The sequence below is a fragment of the Colobus angolensis genome, unplaced genomic scaffold, assembly GCF_000951035.1.
Source record: "Colobus angolensis palliatus isolate OR3802 unplaced genomic scaffold, Cang.pa_1.0 Scaffold26, whole genome shotgun sequence".
Classification (NCBI taxonomy): Eukaryota; Metazoa; Chordata; class Mammalia; order Primates; family Cercopithecidae; genus Colobus; species Colobus angolensis.
In genome coordinates this window covers 18488438-18502570 of record NW_012115821.1, presented here as the reverse complement: position 1 = coordinate 18502570, position 14133 = coordinate 18488438, and positions in this window count along the sequence as shown.

Below are 14133 nucleotides of genomic sequence, written 5' to 3'. Positions count from 1 at the left end.
TAGGCCAGGATGGTCTCGATCTCCTGACCTCGTGATCCACCCGTCTCGGCCTCCCAAAGTGCTGGGATTACAGGCTTGAGCCACCGTGCCCGGCAATCTTTGTTTTTTGAGACAGAGTCTTGCTCTGTCACCCAGGTTGAAGTGCAAGGGTGTGATCACAGCCCACTGCAGCCTCAACCTTCCAGGTTTAAGTGATCCTCACACCTTGACCTCTCAAGTAGCTGGGACTACATGTACACACCACCATGCCCAGCTAATTTTTTTTCTGTTTTTTTGTAGAGACAGGGTCTTTGTTACCCAGGCTGGTCTCGAAATCCTGGCCTCAAGTGATCCTCCCAGCTTGGCCTCCGAATGTATTGGGATAACAGGCGTGAGCCACTGCACCTAGTCCAACATAATCTTGAAATAGAGCAAGGTTGGAGGGCTCACATGTCTCAGTTTCAAAATTTACTATAAGGCAAGAGCAATTAAGATAGTGTAGTACTGGCATAAGGATAAACATATAGATCAATGGAATCGAACTGAGAGTAAAAAACAAATATCTGTGGTCAATTGATTTTGACAAGAGTGTCAAAACAATCCAATGACAGAATTGTCTTCAATAATGGTGTTGTATATTCACAGGCAAAAGAATGAATCGGACCCCTAACTTATGTCATATACAAAAATTAACTCGAATCAAAGACCTAAATGTAAGAGCCAGAACTATAAAACTCTTAGAAGAAAACATAGGTGTATATCTTCATGATCAGGAATTTCGCAATGGTTTTTTTTTTTTTTTTTTTTTTGCAACACCTAAAAAACAGGTAAACAAAAAAAAATAGGTAAATTGAACTTCATAAAAATTAAAAACTTTCATGCATCAAAGGAAACTATGAAGAAAATAAAAAGTTAACCAACAGAATGGGAGAAAATTTTTGCAAATCATATATTTCATGAGGGTCTAGTGTCCAGAATATATCAAGAACTCAACAATAAAGACAAGTACCCCAATTTAAAATGGGCAAATGATCTAAATAGACATTTCTTCAAAGAAGATATACAAATAGCCAATAAGCACATGAAAGAATGCATATTATTAGTCATTAGGGAAATGCAAATCAAAACAACAAGATACCACTTCTCATACAATGGGAAGGCTATAATAAAGAAAGACAATAACAAATGTTGACAAGAATGTGGAGAAATTGGAACCCTCATATGTTGCTAGCAGGAATATAAAATGATGCATTCACTCTGGAGAACAGTTTGGCAGTTTCTAAAACAGTTTAACATAGATATCTCATGACCCAGCAGTTTCACTCCTAGATATGTACCCAAGAGAAATGAAAATATGTGTCCATACAAAAACTTGCACGTTAATGTTTATTGCAGCATTATTTACAATATCCACAATACAGAAACAACCCAAATGTCTATCATCTGCTGAATGGATAAGTAATGTGGTATAGCCATATAAGTGAATATTATGTGGCCATAAAAAGGTATGAAATACTGATATGTATACTACGACATGGAAGAACTCAAAAACATTATGTTAAGTAAAAAGAAGCCGGACACAAAGAAGCACATCTTGTATGATTACATCTACAAGAAATGGCCAGAATAAGCAAATGCACAGTGACAGAAAGTAGATTACTAAGTGCCACAGGCTTGGGAGAAGAGAAAATAAAGACTGATCCAGAGTTCCCTTTTGGAGGAGTGAAAATTGATACGGGGTTTATTTTCAGAGCAGTAAAAATGTTCTGGAATTACACTGTGGTGATGGTTGTCATTTGTGAATATAATAAAAACCACTTAAGTACACTTTAAGGTGTTACTTTTATGCTACCAGAATTATATCTGTTTTTTAAAAATGTAAAACATTGGCCGGGCGCGGTGGCTCAAGCCTGTAATCCCAGCACTTTGGGAGGCCGAGACGGGCGGATCACGAGGTCAGGAGATCGAGACCATCCTGGCTAACACGGTGAAACCCGTCTCTACTAAAAAAATACAAAAAAAAAAAAGCTAGCCGGGCGAGGTGGCGGGCGCCTGTAGTCCCAGCTACTCGGGAGGCTGAGGCAGGAGAATGGCGTGAACCCGGGAGGCGGAGCTTGCAGTGAGCTGAGATCTGACCACTGCACTCCAGCCCCGGCGGCAGAGCGAGACTCCGTCTCCAAAAAAAAAAAAAAAAAGTAAAACATTAAAGACATGATTATAAAAAAATACAAAAATCTTGTCCGCTCAGGGGAGTTTCTTTATGACCCCTTATGCAGCTTTTGAAGACTGTAAATAGGGTTTGCCTATTCATGTGACTTCAAAAGTCAGATGTATGTAATCTAGAAATAAATTAGTTACCGGTGGAAGGTATCTGAGTTACCTGTGTTGAATCTGTATGGGTCTGCAGCAACCGCAATTCTTGCCTCTTCAGAAGAAATAATTTGACTGAGGGGCATTTAGGCAGAAAAAGAGATGGAGGCAAGTTTCAGAGCAGGAGTGGAAGTTTATTTAAAAAGCCTTTACAACAGGAAATAAAGGAAAGTAAACTTGGAAGACACCCAAGCAGGTGAATGTCAAGTGTGGTGTTTAACTGTGATCCTAGGATTTTATAGGCTGGCCCACTTCTAACATCTCGCACCCCTTTCCCATGATTATTCCCTAGGGTGGGCTGCCTGCATGTGCAGGGCCCTTATTACCCTTGGGAGGTGAGCATGTGCAGTGTGTTTAGGAAGTTGTACACATGCCCATCCGAGGCTTTCTTCCCTTTTCCAGTGACGTGCCCCTGGAAGGTCACACCATTTTGTCTCTTACTGCACATGCCTGGGCAGTTGCTTTTCCCTGGCATGTGCTTTCAGTTAACACTTGAATGCAACAGGTGTGCGTCATCAGGAAATGGCCTCTCCCTGGCACTGGCTGCCAATTTATCACTTTTAGAGAGGCAATGTGATAATTGCCAAACCATCACCCAACATTCCTAGTGGGTGGGGGAGAGCCCTCTCTTGCCCCGCTCATGCCTAACTACCTGTAACAAGTTTAATTTGGGGAAATTTTGAAGATTTTTAAGTGTGAAAAGAAAATGAATCTCAGGACCCTGCCTCTCATTTTATTCCTAAATAAGATAGCTACAGATATTAGAAAAGCTAAATACATTTATCATAATTTTTCCACAAGGAAATTCCTTGTAGGCTCCAAGATCTTTACCCTAAAACAGTTCTGTTGAATTTCAACCGGGCAATGTAAATTGATAGCTTCTCTTCACAGGGATGGGACAAAGGATAGAACTCAAAGTCATACCACTGCTCACCTGAGACAAATGCATGTCTGATTGCCTCCTCTGCCCTATTGTTTACATGATCTTATGTAAAAATGCAGATTCATGGAGTGACACGAAGGCATAAGTGACTGTTCCTCTACCCCCCTCTCATATGTAAATTGTGTATTCAGTGAAAGGCTGATGAAAGACTCCAAAGAATGCAACTGTTTGTCTCTTATCTACCCACATATTTAAAAAATTTCTTCCTCTTCCACAATATCCACCCTTTCCACCTTAAATATCGAAACCTTCAAAATCATGTTTAGAGAGAGGCATAGACCTACCTCCTGGGCATGCATCCTTAACCTTGGCAAAATAAACTTTCTAAATTGATTGAGACCTGTCTCAGATACTTTTGGTTTACATAAGTATTATTTTACTTTTCAGTTTAGATTGGAAGGCAGGAGAAGTTTTCAGTTTGTTGTTGTTTATCGGTAATGATCATTAAAGGATATTGATATAAACATGATGGGTCAGGGATGCAGGTCAGGGGAATGCATGGGATTAATTTTATTGCTATGAAGCAAAAGTGTAAAATAAAGATTCTGTGTTGGGGAAGTTAAAAGAAAGTAATACATTGAGTAGAGAAATTTTGAAAAATGCAAAAAGTATTGTTATTGTATAACATGACAATATGTCATGGGGCAAACTTACCATTTACTACTAAGGCCATGTGTAGACAGCCACTACGTAAACTTTGTTCATTTGTTTTATTGTGGTAAAATACACAAACAGCCATTTTAAAATATACAGCTCAGTGATATTAAGTATATTCATATTGTTGTACAGCCATCACCACCATTGATCTCTTTTCATCTTGCAAAACTGAACTCTGTACCCATTAAATAATAACTACTCATTATCCCCTCTCCCCAGCCACTACAAACCACCATTCTATTTTCTGTCTCTGTAATTTGGACTATTCTAGGTACTTCATATGAGTGGAATCATATACAATATTTGTATTTTCATGACTGGCTTATTTTACTTCAGCATAATGTCCTCAAATTTCATCCATGTTATAGCATATGTTAGAATTTCTTTCCCGTTTAAAGTTGAATAAGATTCCATTATATGTATATATCACACTTTGCTTATCCATTCATCTGTCAATGCACACTTGGGTTACTTGCCAAGTGTCCAGTGCTTTCCATTGTTGTGAATAATGCTGCTATAAATGTAGGGGTGCAAATATCTCTTCAAGATCCTGTTTTCAGTTCTTTTGGGTGCAGTAGTTCCCCTTTATCCATGGTTTGCTCTCCACAGTTGCCATTCATTATGGTACAGCACAATAAGATATTTTGAGAGAGAGCAAGAGACTACATTCACATAACTTTTATTATAGTATAATGTTATACTTGTTCTATTTTACTGTCAGTTAGTTATTGTTGTTCATCTTTTACTGTGCCTAATTTAGAAATTCAACTTTATCATAGGTACATTTGTATAGGAAAAAAACATAGTACATACAGGGTTCAGTACTCTCCCCAGTTTTAGGCATTCACTGGGGATCTTGGAAGGTGTCCTCCATGGATAAAGGAAAATTTACTATATATTCTCAGAAGCAAAATTGCTGGATCAAAAAGTAATTCTATTTTAATTTTTTGAGGAACTGCACCATACTGTTTTCTATAGTGGCTATACCATCTTACCAAGAGTGCACAGATGTTCACATTTCTCTGAATTGTTGCCAATACTTGTTTCATTTCTGCTTTAAACATTTTTTGTAGTAGCCATCCTAATGATTGTGAATTGATATCTCATTTTTCTTTAGATTTGTATTTCCCTAATGATTAGTGATGTTGAGCATCTTTTTATGTGCTTATTGCCTGTCACATATCTTTGGAGAAATGTCTAATGCAAGTCCTTTGCCAATTTATGAACCTAATTGTTTTGTTGTTATTGAGCTCTAGGATTTCTCTATACATTCTGGATATAAATCTCTTATCAGATATATAATTTACAAATATTTTATCTCATTCTGTAGATGCTTTCTCACTCTGTTGATAGTGTCCCTTAATGTACAAAAGTTTTAAATTTTCATGAAGTCCAGTTTGTCTATTTTTCTTTTGTTCCCTATGCCTTTGTATCATATCCAAGAAATCATTGCCAAATCCATTTCCATGGAGCTTTCCCCTATATTTTCTTTTTTTTTTTTTTTTTTTTTGAGACGGAGTCTCGCTCTGTCGCCCAGGCTGGAGTGCAGTGGCTGGATGTCAGCTCACTGCAACCTCCGCCTCCCGGGTTTACGCCATTCTCCTGCCTCAGCCTCCCGAGTAGCTGGGACTACAGGCGCCGCCACCTCACCCGGCCAGTTTTTTGTATTTTTTTAGTAGAGATGGGGTTTCACCGTGTTAGCCAGGATGGTCTCGATCTCCTGACCTCGTGATCCGCCCGTCTCGGCCTCCCAAAGTGCTGGGATTACACGCTTGAGCCACCACGCCCGGCCTTCCCCCTATATTTTCTTCTAAGAGTTTTAAAGTTTTAGATCTTATGTTTAGGTCTTTTATTCATTTTGAGTTCATTTTTGTATATGATATTAGGTAAAAGTCTAACTTCAATTTTTTTCATGTGGATATACAACAATTTTCCCAGCAACATTTACTGAAAAGACTGCCCCTTCCATGAAACAGTCTTGGTATCCTTGTTGAAAATCATTTGACTATATTACAAGGGTTTATTTTGGGGCTCTCTATTATATTCTATTGGTCTATGTTTGTTTTTATGACAGTACCACACTTTTTTTGATTACTTTAGATTTGGAGTAAGTTTTTTTTTCCCAATTTTTACAGTAAAATATTCGTAACATAAAATTTACCATCTTAACCATTTTTAAGTGCACATTTTATGTGGTTAAGTTTTGAAATCAGAAAATGTGAGCCTTCCACTATTGTGAATCTATTTTCAAGATTGTTTTTGGCTATGTATGATCCCTTTCAATTCCATATGAATTTTAGAATTTGTTTTTCTATTTCTGCAAAAAAAAAAAAAATGGTATTTTGATAGGGATTGCATTGAATCTGTAGATTCCTTTGGCTAGTATTGGCATCCTAACAATATGAAGTATTTCAATTTATGAACATGGGATGTCTTTCTATATCTTTATGTCTTCTTTAATTTCCTTCAGCAATCTTTTGTAGTTTTCATTGTACAAGTCTTTCACCTCCTCAGTTAATTCCTATTTCATTCTTTTTGATGCTATTATAAATGAAGTTGTTTTCTTAATTTCCTTTTGATATTATTAATTGTTAATGTATAGAAATATAATTGTCTTTTGTGTTGACTTTGTATCCTGCTACTTTGCTGAATTTACTTATTAGTTATAACAGGGTTTTTTGGGTGTATATTTGTGAAATCTTTAGGGGTTTCTACATATAAGATCATGTCATCTCCAAACAGATAAAATTTTACTTCTTCCTTTCCAAATTGGATGCTTATTTTTTTTCTAGTTGCATTGGCTAGGATTTCCAGTACTGCAGTATATATTAAATAAAAGTGGCAAAAAGTGAGCATCTTGCCTCATTCTTTATCTTAGAGGAAAATATTTCAATCTTTCACCATTTAGTATGATGTTAGCTGTGGGTTTTTCATACATAGTTTTTATCATGTTGAGGTAGTGCTACAGACTGAATATTCGTGGTTCCCCCAAAATTCGTATGTTGAAATCCTAATTGCCAATATGATGGTATTTAATTTCCACATATTTGTCTGTTTTCCAGTTTTCCTTCCATTATTGATTTTTAACTTCATCCCATTGTGCTCAGAGAAGACACCTTGCATGATATCTGTGTTTTGAAATCTATTAAGACTCAATTTGTGGCCAAATATAAGGTATTTTGGGAAAATGTTTTTGCACTTGAGAAGAATGTATATTCTGTTGTTGAATAAAGTGTTCTGTATATGTCTGTTAGATATACTTGATTTATTATGTTGTTCAAGTCTTCTATTACTTATTTTCTGTCAGTTTTATCTATTATTGAGAGTGAGGTATTGAAGTCTCCAACTATTATTGTAGAACTATTTCTCCTTTCAATTTGGTCAGTTTTTACTTTATGTATTTTGATGGTTTGTTATTTGTTGTGCAAAAGTCTATAACTGTTATATCTTCTTTCCATATTGTTTTATTAATATATAATGTCCTTCTTTATCTCTTATAATCTTTTTTTATTTAAAGTCTATTTTGTCTGATATTAGTATATTCACCACATCTACTTTCTTTAGGTTATTGTTTGCATAGAATACCCTTTTTCATCAACCTAATTGTGTCTTTGGAACCAAAGTGAGTCTCTTGTAGACAGCATATAGTGAAACCATTTTTTATTCCATTCTGTTAATCTCTGTCTTTTGATTGGAAGGTTTAATCTATTTACATTTGAAGTAATTACTGATAAGAAATAACTTACTTCTGTTATTTTGCTGTTTGTTTTCTGTATGCCATATAATAGCTTTTTTTATCTCTCATTTCCTGCATTACTGCTTTATTTTGTGCTTAGTTGATTTTTTTGTAGTGAAATGTGTAAATTCCTTTCTCATTTCCTTTTGCGTTATGCTTTAGCTATTTTTTCTTTGTGATTACCATGGAGATTACATTTAATATCCAAAGGAGATTACATCTAATTTGAATTTACATCTGGTTAAATTTAATAACATATATAAACTCTACTCCTTTAGTAGCTCTGTTCCCATGATTTTCAGCTGTTCATGTTACAGGATTCCATCTTTATATATTGTGTGTTGAAAACCTTCAGCTAATAGTTTTTAATGCATTCATATCTTAAATTATATAGAAAACAAAATGTACAGTTACAAACTAAAGTTACAACAATACTAGCTTTTAGACTAACAATTTTTTAAAAATGTATTTTAAAAACTCTCATAAATTACCTGGAAAACAAAAAGTAGTGTTACACACCATTGTTATAATAATACTAGCTTTTGTAATTGCCTATGTATTTGCCTTTACTGAGATCTTTTTTTTTTTTCAATATGGCTTTGAGTTACTGCCTTTTCTTTTCAACCTGCAGAGCAGCCTTTAACATTTTTCTTTTCTTTTCTTTTCTTTTCTTTTCTTTTCTCTCCTTAGGTCAGTACCTTTAGGATTTCTTGCAGGGCAGGTCTAAGGATAACAAACTCCCTCAGCTTTTATTTGTAGGGAATGTCATAATTTCTCCCTTACTTCTGAAGGACAGTTTTGCCACATGTAGGATTCTTGGTTGACAGGTTTTTGCTGTTGTTTGTTTATTTTTCCTTTTAGCCCTTGAATATATCAACCCACTGCCTTCTGGCTCCCAAAGCTTCTGAAAAAGAAATCTGATGTTGGCTAGGCATGATGGCTCACACCTATAATCCCAGCACTTTGGGTAGCTGAGGCGGGCAGATCACTTGAGGTCAGGAGTTTGAGACCAGCTTGGTCAACATGGCAAAACCCTGTCTCTACTAAAAATCCAAAATAAATAAATAAAATTAGCCTGGTGTTGTGACACATGCCTGTAATCCCAGCTACTTGGGAGGTTGAAGCAGGAAAATTGCTTAAACCCGGGAGGCGGAAGTTGCAGTGAGCCAAGATTGTGCCACTGCACTCCAGAAAAAGGAAAAAAAATTGATCAGAATAATCATAATAAGAATTCTGTCCACTGTTTCCCACTTGTATGTGACAAGTTACTTCTCTCTTGCTGCTTTCAAGATTCACTTTTTGTTTTGGCTTTGGACAGTTTGATTATAATATGTCTTGGTATGGGTCTCTTTGAGTTCATCCTATTTGGAGTTTATTGAGCTTGGATATTTATATTCATGTCTTTCATCAAATTTGGAAATTTTTTGGTCTGCACAAATGTTTGTGGCTAAATTAATTAGTCTCCCCTTCTTCTTTCCTTCCCTCCTTTCCTTTATTGATGGCTGATGGCCAAAAACTCCTTTGTTACCAATTTTTTTTTGCAGGTTTTTGTCTTATTTGTAGCTTATGTTTCATGGCTTAAGTGGCACCATGCCTCTTCAGTGGTGATTAAAGGAACAAACATATCTGTCATCTGGTCTCATTTAAATAGCCTGTAGAAAATGTTTTGGCTATATTTCACCCTCCGGCTCTACCAAATAAAGATTCAATAGGCCAGTGCATTCAGGTGATTCATGTTGTGTTGGAGACATAAAGTGTCTTGTAGTCATTTGGACTTGCTTGATTCCATGGGACATGATCACTATTTAGCAGATTCATTATTAAGGCTCTGATAGAATAAAATTCAAATTAGCACATTTATTGCACATCTACTGTTATGTGAGGCACTATAAGCTAGCTCAAAACTGATTTTGCTGAATCTAATTATGTTTTAAGTAGACACCAAAGAGAAAAGAGTAAAAGGAAAATTTGGAATGTCTTATCTTGAAATGTATTATTTCACTAAGAAAGTTTCAACAGTTTGTTGTTGTTGTTGTTTCTGAGACAGAGTCTCACTTTGTTGCCCAGGCTGGAGTGTAGTGGTGGGATCTCGGCTCATGGCAACCTCTGCCTCCCGGGTTGAAGAAATTTTCCTGCCTCAGCCTCCTGAGTAGCTGGGATTATAGGCATCCACCACCACGCCCAGCTAATTTTTGTATTTTCAATAGAGACAGAGTTTCACCATGTTGGACAGGCTGGTCTTGAACTCCTGGCCTCATGTGATCTACCCACCTTGGCCCCCCAAAGTGCTAGGATTATAGGCATGAGCCACCATGCCTGATCAAGTTTCAACAGTTTTAAAATTACTCGTTACGGGTTGAATTCTGTACACTGGTTCCCTCTTTTCCCCTTCAATTCATATGTTGAAGTGCTGACCTCTAGTACCTCAGAATGTTGCCATATTTAATGAGATGGTCTTTACAGCTGGGTGTGTTGGCTTACACCTGTAATCCCAGCACTTTGGGAGGCCGAGGCCAGCAGATCACTTGAGTCCAGGAGTTCAAGACCAGCCTGGGCAAAATGGTGGAACCCTGTCTCTACCAGAAACACAAAAAAAGAGCCGGCCCCACGCAGTGGCTCCTGCAGTGGCTGGCCAGCTACTTGGGAGGCTGAGGCAGGAGGATCCCTTGAGCCCAGGTGGTTGAGGCTACAGTGAGCTGAGATTATGCCACTGCATTCTAGCCTGGGTGATGGGAGTGAGTGAAACCCTGTCTCAAAAAATAAATAAATAAAAGAGAGGGTCTTTACAAAATTAATTAGTTTAATGTGAAGTCATTAGGGTGGGCCCTAACCCAATATAATTGGTGTCTTGATGAAAAGGGAAATTTTGGGCACAGAGACATGCATAAATAAAGAGAAGCATGATGTGAAGAGACACATGGAGAAGACAGCCATCTACAGGCCAAATGAAGAGAGACCTGGAGCAGATTCCTCATTCACAGCCCTTAGAAGAAACCAACTCTGCCAATACTTTGACTTTTGACTTCCTCTGTCTAGAACTGAGACAATAAATTTTTGTTATTTAAGCCACCCAGTGTGTGCCCTAGCAAACTAATATATTAATTGTATAATTTTATTTATTCATTTATTTTTCCTGTTTTTAAAAAATATATTAATTGTATAATTTTTTAAGTAAACCAACCCTTTAACAAAGGTATAGAAATGTGAATATCCAGTGAATTTTTTTATTTTACCAGTGTTAAAGTTCTTAAGAATTTATATATTATATCCATGTCATGCATCTTTTATTAATGGAGTTCCAATTTCATGGAATGAGGAAATAAATATTGCACTTGCCTCATTTCTTCCTGTTATTTAAAATGAGTCCTGCAACGTTATGCTCTCAGCTAGGTTTTCACTTTCATGTGTCTTGCCGAAAAGAAAGCTCACTTTTGATGTTATCCTACTTAGGACTCATCAAAGGTTTCAGGGCATATGTACTTGAGGATTCTCTGCAGAACCACCTGCAACATGGCTGAGGTCTAAAAGCCATCTTACAGTGCCTTGCAGACTGATTTGTAGGTTACTGAATGTGGCTAGATTGAAAACTGCCCCATTTGAAAGGAAATAGATGTCATCAATCCTTCCAGAATATTAAGAACTATAGCATAGAAAGCTCGCAAAAAAATAATGACTGCCTAGAAAATCACCTGTAGAGTGGAAGCACGTGTAACTCTGAATTTTAGTAATCTATTTGGCATGTTTGCTATGGAATCATTTGCTTTTGAAAGCCTCTTTTTACATCAAGGCCTGTGTGCATAGACAGAGAAGCCTCCCAGCCTTGTGGTATCTCTCTATGATACTTTTATCAAATTGGGGCCCATCTTTTACTATATTCATCTGAGCAGAATAGACACACAGCCTAGAAGAAATCAGCCAGTTCCCACTAATTGCAAGGCTCACATGGTCAGCTGTTGTAGTGAGCTTTCAATTCTCCTATTTCGAGGTTCTTTAGTGGAATTAGGCTCTGCAATCTTTTGGTATATCTGAGTGTCTTGCATTCTTTAACTCAGAGGTACTCTGTGTATTTGTGGAGATGGGAGTGGGTGGGCTTGTCAAATTCTTTCAAATGTATTAAGATTATTATCAAAGGTGCAAAGGGAATTTGTGGGAGGACTTGCAGTTTCTATGCAATAACTAAGAAAATGAAATCTTACATTGGATGAGGCTTCTATGAGGCTTTATTGCAGCCGAGGAATGGGAAACGTGGATTCTGTTTTACGTGTGGATGGATGACTGGAGGGACACAGATACAGGTTGATATCTCCTAGGAGGACGTGGAGCTGGCCTGGGAGGCAAATGGAGAGCCTTCACATTTTAGCCTATATGCTTCAATGTGGTTTGCTTTTTTTTTTTTTTTTGAAAAGGGGAATATTTGTGCAATGTAATTTAAAATAAATGAAGATAAAAATGTAAACCTTGAACTAAAGTGAAAACAAACCCAAAAATACTTAGGTAATTAACACCAAATGTTTTGGATGTTTTTGGAAAATGCTATGTGGGAGTGCACTGATGAACAAAAACATAATTTTTTTGCTTTTTCCTTTCTGACCCTCATGTAGCACTTTAAAAACAGCTGCTTTCACAATCCATTAAAAAAAAGTAGCCTGCATTTGTTGAACATCTACCTAAGGTATAGGGCACTGTGTCAACTGTGTTATACTGTCATCTTAAATTCTCACCACAGTGTTAAGGGGGAAAAAGGGTGAATCTTAGGGAGCTAACCACATAGGTATCATCTACAGCTATGGTATCAAATACATTATTCTGGGGAATGCATTGTAAATTCTGAACTTCAAAAAACACCACTTGGAGTTACTATTTTTTTCATTACATTTCCATCAAAATGATGGACTATTCAAGTAGAAAGAAACAGAATTAATCTCTTTTAGTCATTTTGTTACTGCTAGAAAATAAATGGTTACATTGTGCTGTATCTCAATATACCTTCAGAGATAGCCAATGTTTTGGAATCTTGGCTTGAAGATTATATGCCAGGCTAGAAGAAACAAACTGTCAAGGTGTATCCAGAAGTGAATTTAGTAACATATAGTATTTTGAAATAGACTGGGCTATCTCCCACATGGCAAATTCTTCAGATAAGTGATGTCTAAGCATCAGTTTTTAAAGATTTGCTCTTTCTATTGGAAATCTTTCAAAATTATACATCATGCCTCATGATACATGGTATACTACTTGTAATTTAACCTTGATAACACAGGTTTATTATTAAAAACATCCATTACTGTTTTGTGCTAGAATGTGAAATAATGTGATTAATTTAGAAGGCTCATTTAAAGTGTACTTCCTGTTGGAAATGGTTCTTTTCAAAATAGCTGTCTTATGTGGTTTTATGCTATTCTAAAAATGCTGTGACTGTGTACAACATATTTGGAACTGTTCCTTATGAATGTCCTATTTAGCCTTAGACATAGTAGTTCAGATTTGCTTAGTGATGAAATAATTTCATTTTTTGAGTGTAAATTTGATTTTTGGAAATACATTGTAGTTACTTGGAACCAAGGCTAATACAGATACGTAGGTATCCATGGACTTACTATCTGAGATCAGAAACAACATGTGATTATCAAGTAAGGAAAGTAATGTATCACTTGCCCTTGGCTTTTCTGATTTGCACTTGGCTCTGCTTTTGATATCTACATTTGAGATGTCCCTTTATATATTAAAAAAAATTAGATACATTTGGTTGGGCACGGTGGCTCACACCTGTAATCCCAGCACTTTGGGAGGCCAAGGTGGGCAGATCACGAGATCAGGAGGTCAAGACTATCCTGGCTAACAGGTGAAATCCCATCTCAACTAAAAATACAAAAAATTAGCCGGGTGTGGTAGCATGCACCTGTAGTCCCAGCTACTCAGGAGGCTGAGGCAGGAGAATCGCTTGAACCCAGGAAGCGGAGGTTGCAGTAAGCCGAGATTGCACCACTGCACTCCAGCCTGAGGTTGCAGTGAGCCGAGACTGCACCACTGCACTCCAGCCTGGGCGACAGAGTGAGACTCTGTCTCAAAACAGTCAATCAATCAATCATTTATGTACATTTCCCTTCATTCTAGAACAGAAGAACAATGGATATTCTTACTGATAAGCTAGATATGGGACTTCAAGGAAATAGAAGAGTAGAGAATTTTTAGGAGGTTTTGGTCTGTGGTTTTTTGATCTAAGCTATCCTTTTCAAAAGACCTTCAATAAAGATTTGTATGTTTTCCTCAACACTTTATTATGTAATTTTTCAAGCATAAGAGACATTGAAATGATTTTATGGCCAGTCCCATTTATCTACCCTCTAGTTTCTACTGTTAACATTTTATTGTTCTTGATTTATATCTCCATCAATACATCTCTACACTCATCCATCAATATTTAATTTTTAAAATTCATTTTAAATTT